At 39.7% G+C, this 10,270-nt stretch overlaps 1 pseudogene; it reads left to right on the forward strand.

The window, feature by feature from the left end:
* The first annotated feature begins 1,060 nt into the window (after positions 1 to 1,060).
* Positions 1,061 to 10,270, forward strand: LOC139450180 (scavenger receptor class F member 2-like; annotated as a pseudogene).

Consider the following 10,270-nt stretch of genomic DNA (forward strand, 5'->3'; position numbering starts at 1 on the left):
TAACGCATTCTTCCTGTTGACATAAACGTTTTCGTTGCCTCATAAATATCATTGTGTCTAAAGCGATCAGGTCATGTATGCGTCCGTTAAAGCAAGGCAATAAAATAGACTTGAGGGCGGGCGAATAACGGGAGCTGCTACGAGCAGTTATACGTGACATCAATAGGAAAGTTTCAATGAATATTGGGCAGTAAACAGAAACAAATTGTGATAACGACTACTTATCTTATCCGGTTATAGGCAACTCCCTCACACAGATTGCCGAACACACCAACCTCTTCACAGGGGAAATACACTGTGAATAAAAGCAACACACTTTCACAATCATAAAAGAAATATCTCCTTTAAGCAGAGTCCATTGTACGTTTCCGACTATATCATGAGCATGTGTTTATGAAACACAAAACCCGGTTCCAATTGTTTTAGCAAATGCTTCGACAGCATCCGTATTGATTTTAAAGTTGTGATTCCTATTCATAGGAGGCTGCCCACGACATGTTGGTCCACCATATGAATAACTGACAACGGTTGTTATTGTCAACAATAGAGAAGACACCTGAAGTTATTTAACCAATGTTATACTCTGACTACCCTTCATATTTTAGGAATATGTTTCAAATGTTTACTTTCGGAGTTTTAATGTCGAACTGCAAGAATTATGTTGAACACTGTGCACCATACATGGCTATTCATTCACGGAAACCACACCAACGTAACAACTAATCGAAAACAGGTGACGTCACTCGAGTGCAGCGGATGTCTACAGACGAGGCAATGGAGGTCACGCCTTTTATCGAGGACACTTTTCTTATCGGTATATAAAAGCTGAATTCTATTGTTGAAGACATCACCTACCGGTATGAGCACGAAAGTAAATGTTGACTCACTCATCACGCGATTGTTCAGCAGTGAAGTTTTAACTATTCGAAAATAGGACATGCGAGGACATATGATACAGGCATGTTGGTCTGCACTACGCTGTGTTGACTGAGTTGAGATGACGTGTAGAATTGATTTATCCCCTTCCTTCATTGCAGACCCGTGTCCAGAATCCCCAGAGATGTCGAGTCTTTCAGTGGTAAGTGGCCGGTAACATAATATCCTCTCATACCACATGAATATTTGATCTATTTTGCGTTTTAAATGATGTATAGTTAGTTTGACATCCCCGTGTGTCATAGCAGTGCCACATGATACACAAAAGCTAGACGTTGCTGACCGTTGGTATCTACAAGAAGGAGTGATTAAGGGTTATTGTAACTTTAAATTTAATGTAAATTTAATATTTCAGTAATATCAGTGCGGGTCGGCTTTCCGTTGAGTGGGGGTGGGGCCTGGGGATTAGGGATGGGGGTTGGGGTTGGGGGATGCGGTATGTTGAAGTCGGCAGTGATGGACGTCTCAGAAGTGCAACGGCTCGGGGTACATAGGGTACATCACACCACATACAGGGTACATCCCACCACATGCCACGAGGGATCGGCTGACAGCAAATTTATCTCACCGACATTCATTCATACAGACTCTGAATATATGTACGAAGTTTGACAGCTAGCAGACGACGCAAACCGAATTACTGCCCTTAGCCCAGTACATTCGGATAAACATCGGTTCATTTCTGCTCAACAATAATTACGCGAGAAATGGAAGTTACCTAAGGCGTGTTTCGACTGGGAATATGAGCGGGCTACATGGAAGATAATTGCCCGCACCTTAACCAATAACAAGCTAGTATTTTGATGTAAAGTGGGATAAGAACATATATATGGTTTATAGTATATCACATGTTTATCGCATGGTTTTGAGTTGGAAATGATTATGACTATATAAAAATGTCTAATAGTCATCGAATCAAAGGTGGTTCAAAGCGAGTGGTAGTGTGGTTATTGGGTCCATGGTTATCTTTCTCAGCTAAAGAACAACACTTTGTTTACTTTATCTGTCAGTTAGCTTCAGTGCCGATGGTGCTAACTCATTTCAGTTTGGTTCCTATGATTACGCCCATACGTTTTACACTGCCTGATAAGGTTTCGTTCTGAGAGACCGCCTCCGTGGTCTAGTGGTAGAGCTTCCGCCCGGAGAGCGGGAGGTCCGGGGTTCGATCCCGGGCCGCATCATACAAAAATACGTTAAAAGATTGTACAAACCATCGTCCTTGCGACTTCAGCTACGGCCGTTCCCGTCTGCAACATGCTGATGGCACATTCACGTTGCACATTTGAAAGGCGTTTCATGACAAATGGCCATAAAGACTTTTGTTTTCTTGTGTTTTTCTTTTTTTGTTAATGACTGCTAACAAGTATGGCTGACAACACGTGCGGTATTTTGGCCACGTGACCAGTTGCACGTGAAAAAACACTTTTGCCACTATAGTGATGTGCACTTGATTTTGATCGATTCACCTGCACAAAAACAGGTGTTTTCTGAAGACAATACGTGGCCATTACTGTTTAAATACACGATTAGGGCCCACAATGATAACTGGTCAAAATGTTAAAAATTTAGGATTGTGAAGTTTTTAATTTGGTTCAGTATATATTGTTTGGAAGATAAACATTTCCAATCTCATTTCATCATGTTATAGAATAATCCTGTTATTTCGAAATTCATCACTTCAACCTAGCTGAAACACTTCCGGCATACTCCAAACTGCACGAAACTGATCACATGAATTCCATTGTTCCTTTATAGGAATACATGGAACTAATGCAATACATGAGATTCCTTAGACAAAGCCTGAATTGCACTTGCCAATATCATTTTCCTCAGGTGATGCTGTCAATAGGCATGGCATGGCATCCAATAATTCCACACATTATTCCTAACATGAAGGCATAAACGTGAATGAACTAGTTCACCCAAAGCCACAACAAGACTAGAAATAATACATATTACAGGTAACAAGAACTAAAGTCTTAAATCTGATTATTTGTTTATTATTGAGGGCATGTTTTCTCATGCATCAGTTGCAATTATGTTATGACGACGTGTAGTGACTCCCGCGATGTGGAAATTCCCGATTCGAAAGCGAGACTGTGACCTTTTTTCTACCCTTACCGACTTCCGTGTTGAGTATAGTATGGCGGTAAACACAAATCATGTCGGAATTTGCCGTCGGTTATTTACTCTGTAAACAACTCGATGATCACGCAAGACAGTCTAAACTTGAACATTTGAGAAGACTTAAATTTTCTTATTTGAAATCTACATATGTATTGTATAATTGTTCAAATGAAGGACAAGAATGTGAGCTGCTTGACAGGGCAGTGTCCCACTTTCAACTTAATCGTACTTGGTATGGTAGGGTGATAATGTTTTCTTTAAAAAGAATATGTGTCCCTATTTCGTTTTAGGTCCAGCTACCAGTGCGAAGAAAGGAAATCATAATAACATAACTAAATCGTATGTACGTTAGCCAGGAGAGTCTCAAAGTCGAAACCAGCCAGGCTATTTTCGGATATTTAGGAACAACAGCTTCTAAGACATAATATATCTTTATACAATCATCCTAAAAGTATTTACTCATGATCATTTTTCGTTGGAAATCCTGATACTGACAAGAACAGATTTGTTATTGTATATACATTCATGTATCTTTTTGCATTGAAAATATTCCATCTTGATAACGTAACACCACCTTAGGCAAAAAGAAAAAAATACAACACCTTCGCAGTAGAAATTCTAGAAACACTCCAAAAACACAGCTGCTCGTCAAACAACAAAGCAAACTTAATAAAACGCGTAACATGCATGCACAATCGGTGGAATATAATTATGATAAAAATTATAATGGTGTAACATTTATAATAAAAACATTTTTTTCTAAATTGCCGTAATATGAAATAATCTGACTATATATTTTAAGTTGAGGCCGGCACTTTGGAATCTTTAAATCCTAAAATTAAGGGGCCCTGGTAACCAGTGGACATTAAGAGTGGCAGGCATTAAGTTTGTGTGTTCGAATCACGGATTGACATAATTACGTGTTTTAAAATAAAGCCTGCAACAATCTTTGCTTTCATCCTGTTGAAGATGTTTATTCAAGAATTGTTATGAGGCAATCGGCCAATTACAAATATGGGTTGGACATATGTCATATATTTGAGAGATGATAATACATATTATGTCAATTCATTTTACATTGCCTCAAAAAACATTGCATGATACGTAAATTGAATTTTGTTTAATTGAACGTGGATAGGAGGAAAGCATGAGCTCATTATATTTACGAGATGGTAAACGTAAAAGTGTTGATAAATATATTTTGACCTGATGGCATTATAAGCATTGCAAATCCTAACAAAGTGAAACTCCTCTCCAATAGTGTCGCAGTTACATAATTGACACATTCGCATTTCTCGTCGTTGTCGTTTATATCTTCATGCTCATATTTTTCATGAGTGTTAACTACATCTAAAACGTGCCAGAGCTACATAAATTTTGAACAGTATTAACTTGAAGGTACAATTACGAGCAAAAGGACAGATGATGTATTATATAACAATTGGTTTGTGTGTCCCAGAGGAGTACACCGTGTCAGTCTTGATTGCATATTGAATTGACGATAAAAGCTGGAGTATTGTGTACCAATTTCTTGACCCACATGTAGCACTCACACTAACCTTTTCAGTATATTTTCTGAGAAACATGAAATTATGAATGACCGAGGATGTGTACAGTATACTTACTATACGATGTTGTGCTGCAAGGATGAATATCTTAATATACTTACAACAGTTTTTATAATTTTCAGGTTTTTAAAGGAAGGTGGCTTTGGCTCATGTTGCCTTGGTGAATGTGATAAGTATGTATATTCTCATATTTCTGAATGTCTTATTAAACACAATAACCCTACTCCTGGTCGTCTGTATTTGTATTTTATACACTTATATTGCTACATCGAAACTGCCACCGTAAAGACCTCTTCATTGCCGTCAAACAAAATCGGCACGATAAGTTCAACTGTACAGAACACATTTTTCTGGATCAGTATCGTGCTTCCTAGTGTACCTTCGGGCACGGATGGCCTGGTCGTCTAAGGGACCACCGACCTTTTGATATTCTAATGGGTGCTGGAATTTTGTATGGAGACAAAAGAAATTTCAGCTGCAGCTGCATAGTGACCTACACGATAGTGGTGGTAATTCATTGTTGAAATGTCTATGACCTTGCTTTGTGCACCTCCCCAGGATGACACGCCGTGATACTGAAATATTGTTTACAGCAGCGTTAACCCCAAGGTCACTCATTTTATAGCTCATCAAGCCTTACACGTATATGTGGCATTAAGGGAATGACTGAAAATAATTCCAGAGGCCCTATATTCTGTGTTATTGTTCTTGTTAAAGCAATATTCAGACCCAGGTTAGAATAAGTCTACAGCGACCCATGCTTGCCATAAGACGACTATGCTTGTCGTAAGAGGCGATTAACGGGATCGGGTGATCAGGCTCGCTGATTATTCGCTGATTATATAACTGGAATATGAGAGTGCGGCGTTAAGTTAAACAACAAACAAACAAACAGTGCAGTATTTTCAAAAACATATTTTTAAACAAGGACATGTTTAACAATAACGTTGCCAGGTTCTCAACAACTCTGCCCCAAATACTGCCTACAATGTGACCTGGGCCCCGTTCCACAAAGCGATCTTAGCGCTAAGTCGGTCGTAACTCCTATTCTTTAACACTAACTTACGACAGTCGTAGCGCTAAGATCGCTTTGTGGAACGGGTCCCTAAGAATGAGATGCTTGAAATGCGTTGATGGATTTTACGGAGAGCTTTGCAACCTACCATGCGGTCCAGTGTGCAGAAAAGGGAAATGCAGAATCGACGGGTCATGTGATGATTTTGAAAAAGGTTTGTATACATAACTGTAAATTGTTCTTTGTCTTGATAATGTCAGTTATATGCAATCGTGCATCTGCAAGTGACTAACCAGGCCGCAATCATGACTTAAACTTTTGGTAAAACTTCCAATAGAGTTCAATTGTCGGCGATGCATACGCAGCTCAATAATTTGTTAAGGAAAACATTGTCATGGTAAGGGAAACACTTTTATGTGTATTTCTTGCAGTATATTTGCTCACTGGCGGCATTTTTCTTACAATGGACCTGTTTGTGGACATGAAATAGTCATAATATTTATCCTAATTTTATCAATTAAGATACAATGCAGGCAATGATAGAGTCAACATTAGACACCTATGGGAACCATCTATTGCAGTATGGGCGAATTGTCGGAACGTCAAATCACCTCGAACATCTCGTGTTGTCAATGATTGTCAGTGATCCATTCATATCATTTTCACGGCTATTTTGCTTTTAACGCCCTGTGGAATTTGTCCCGGCGGACAATCGAGACTGGTTATTCTCTAGCGTAGACGTTTAATATTTATTTTTTAAATATACGTGTTTGCACAGTTCGTAAGTTAATTTTCCATGGGATGAAGGAGGCAAATATATGCACAGCAAATACTCACCAATACCCATAACTTTATAGTGTTTATTAGCCAAATTACTTAATTTTGAGGAGACGCAGCGGTACTGGGCAGAAAACACGATGAGAACAGGAAAATATGTTTATCTTTCCACCTCAGAATGTGCCGTCATACTTAACGCATCATAATTCTGTTTGGTGTCTTTGACGTCAGACTAGCTGTGTTCGGTCTGGAACTGTACCATGAATGAAAGACCGCCATTACATATCTGCCGCGTTGAACAACTAAAAAAAATCGCCTCTTACGACAAGCATGGGTTGCTGAAGACCTATTCTAACCCGGATTTTCCCGGGTGATCAAAATTATGTGTAGTATATTATGTGAAATAAATCGGATTCAATTATCCAGTTGAATTGATTAGAATATATCAGCGTGTATTTTATTAACGCCCCCAAACCGTATTTTTAAACACATATTATAACAGGTCATATACATCCATGGTACCATGTACTTAATTACTATCATATCCTCCAGTGGTGGGAATTTGCTGGGATCTGAGCAGATATTGTGATGCTTAAAGTTACCAGAGTACGTGTATGCGAGACCATGCCACATGGCAACAGCGGATGATCAGCTCATCTTTTAATTATAAGTTTCAAGATTACAAACTGCCTTAAGCTTATTACTTTTCTGAAATTTTAATGTATTTAAATAATTATCCTCCTCGTTTGCGGCTATAAGTTTGGTGTTTATTTTCCATCATATCGGCAATCCATTTATAAGACATTGTCTGAAATATTTATTATTTACAGACAAATACTTCGGGATAACATGAGAGGGAAATAAGTGTATAGTCAATGTGTAAACCCAGGTTGAACTCGAAAATGTACCACAATGCATTTAACTTCATTTCGATGGATTTATGTGCAATGTGAAATTTATTATTTATTATGCGACATGGGACACTTTAGCACGAAGTAATACTTTTAAATTTTATTCTTTGAAAGCAGAAAAAAATGCTCTTAAATTGTTGTGTGATGTCTCTTGTTATGAATGGATACTGTGTTATGGATCCACTCGTAACAACTCTTTGTTAACGGGATCCGTCTGAGAATCTGCAAAGGGTAAACTTAAAATGACAAAATACTGGTGCAGGTATTTGTTTAATGACACTGTAGGCGAATTGCACTGCTGGCGAAAATAGACGACGTCCTACGTATGATTCCACTGTTCACCGTAGCGAATTTCTCTTTTATTACACACTTCAAGGGCTGGAACAATTGACTAATGCCGCATTTGACGTGGGAGGGCGGAGAGTGGTCAGGGACTGCACAGAGTGGCTGGGATATTTGATCTTGGGGACAGATAATTTTATTTACAAACAAAAACAAAGACAATGTTGAGTGTAAGAAGCTAAACGACTCAATTATGAAATATTCCATTCTCATCACTTTTAGCAACATCTCATAGATTTACTTTCATTCACTACTGTAACAGGGGCATGGGTGGCCCAGTTGTCTTAGGCGCCGCGATTCACTGTGCAGAGTTGCGTCCCTTGGACACGCCAGAAACCTATTATTTGGGTTCGAATCCCGGTTCGCCCCGATTATGTTTCTAGGTTTGTCAGCCCCATACCCGTGCTCGTGGGTTTCACCGAAGTGGTAAACGTCTGAGACCAGCATCACTTCGGGCTTTTCTCCCACATTAAGCTGACACGCCGTGATATAACTGGAAAACTGTTAAAAGCGGCGTTAAACCAAACTCACTCACTCACTCACTACTGTAACCAAATAATGCACAGCTGATTGTCCGATAGAGCTTACTGTTCATTGTGGAGGGATATGTGATGTAAATAAACGTGGTTACATGGTTTAGTTTGACCTTTTGGTGCATGTCTGAGTTCAATTGACAGTTCACCTAGCCTTAAAACTGACGTATCGGCTATTTGTGAAGAAAAACGTAACCTACTGCATCCTAGAGGTAACCTGCTGCTTCCTAAAACACGCCTTGGGCATCACGTGCATCAAGGGACCGGCCCAATGTGATTGGCTGTTAACATATATTTGTACAAGGCGGAGCAAGAAGCATCGTTTTTCCGTCTATTATACGCTTGAAACACTCGACGCTTTTCCGAACATTCTGAACGCTCACCAATATATTAATTTTAATGAATTTTTGTCGTTCAATGCCCATATACGGGAAAAAACGATGTTTGCAGTGTTAGTATTCTCTCTTAGTCACTCATTATAGATAACCATTTTTGACGTTTTGTGATTTTTCCTAAATCATATTGTTTCTAAACGGGATTGAATATTAACAATGGTAGTTCTTCATTAGGTGTTTTGAAGGTCAGGCGTATGGGGAGAAACACTGGTGTGAACTGCCACGACGCGGAGTACACATGTTGTAAGTCGAACTACAGGGGACCTAACTGCCAGGTGCCCTGTCCCAACTGTAGGACGAGGTACAAGTCTGGAGAGTGCAACAGGTACTGCAAAGCTGGTTTGTATGGTGCGACCTGTGACAAGACCTGTTCAACAAACTGCGCACCAGTGGAGGACAACACGGGGAAATATATTCGTGGAGCCACGGGTGCATACAACGCCAACTGCAGTCCGGGATATTTTGGAGAAATGTGCAAAAAAACTTGTTTCCCAGATTGTAAGAATCACATTTGCCTTCAAGGAGATGGCACATGTGTAGAATGCAATGATAAAGACTGTGGGGTAGCATGTAATAAGAAGTGTCATGGTTGTAAGGAAAGTTGTTTCAGAAGTGGGAGATGCAAGCTAGGATGCATTGATGGTTATTACGGCAGAATGTGTAATCTCAGATGTGGAACTGATTGCACTGAAGGAGGCAAGTGTCAAATGCAAGAAGAAGGCCAACAAAGGATATGCACTGACGGTTGTCAGTACATCGCAGCGTCACATAGCGTCATCTACAACTGTGTAGCTGCTACATCGTCAGACCCAAATAGTTCAAACGCTGGTGAGTATATTAAGTTAATCTCAGTCTGGTATTTCAAGTAATGGTTTCACGGTAAACCCGTGGTCCAGAATACATAGGCATGCTGCCAGAACAAGTTCATATGTTCGTGAGTATCGTGTCTCTGGCTTTTCTGGTTCATCGAACACATGTTTGTCTGGTTTGTTTACAGGCTAGCAACACACGCTTACTTTTCAACCGTTAGAGCAGGATATGCTTACGCTTTTCACAAACATCTGAATTTTCATCACTGATTTTCAGCGATCCAGTCATTAAATATTCGCCGCTGTTTGCCTTTTATGCTCAAGGCAATCTCTTTTGTCGACTTCTTATTCTCTGGCGTTGACGTCATATAGTCACAGTGTGTTGGCATTTGCAAGGAAGTTTAGTTCAATAAATTTTAGCAGGGCTAAAACAAGTGTTCTTGACTGTCCCGCTAAACAAACATAAAAAAACATTGGCGTGAATACCGCGATTCTGGACAACATGTGTCTATTGAACAGGGGACTGCGATGGAGTTCTTGATCTATGTGTAGTCATCGATGTGACGACTCGATACTTGCAGTGTAGCTTACGAGCAACAGTATTTGATGCCTGCTTGTGGTATCGTCTGCACTGATTTTGCAAATCCGCGAGCGCAGTTGTCAGGAGGTACTATTTTTAAGTTCTGTATAACAGTATCAATGCCTTCAGAATATATGTAAAATTCATGTGAATGCGATCTTGACTTTGGTTTGCAAAGTGTATGTGAATCTTTGTCGTCTTGTGCACAGAAACGATTGCCCCTGCAGTTGTGGTACACGTCAGCCTGGTCATCGTCGTTCTTGTGATTCTGTTGTGA

The sequence above is a fragment of the Haliotis cracherodii genome, unplaced genomic scaffold (assembly GCF_022045235.1).
Source record: "Haliotis cracherodii isolate W230 unplaced genomic scaffold, xgHalCrac1.p SCAF_8, whole genome shotgun sequence".
NCBI lineage: Eukaryota > Metazoa > Mollusca > Gastropoda > Lepetellida > Haliotidae > Haliotis > Haliotis cracherodii.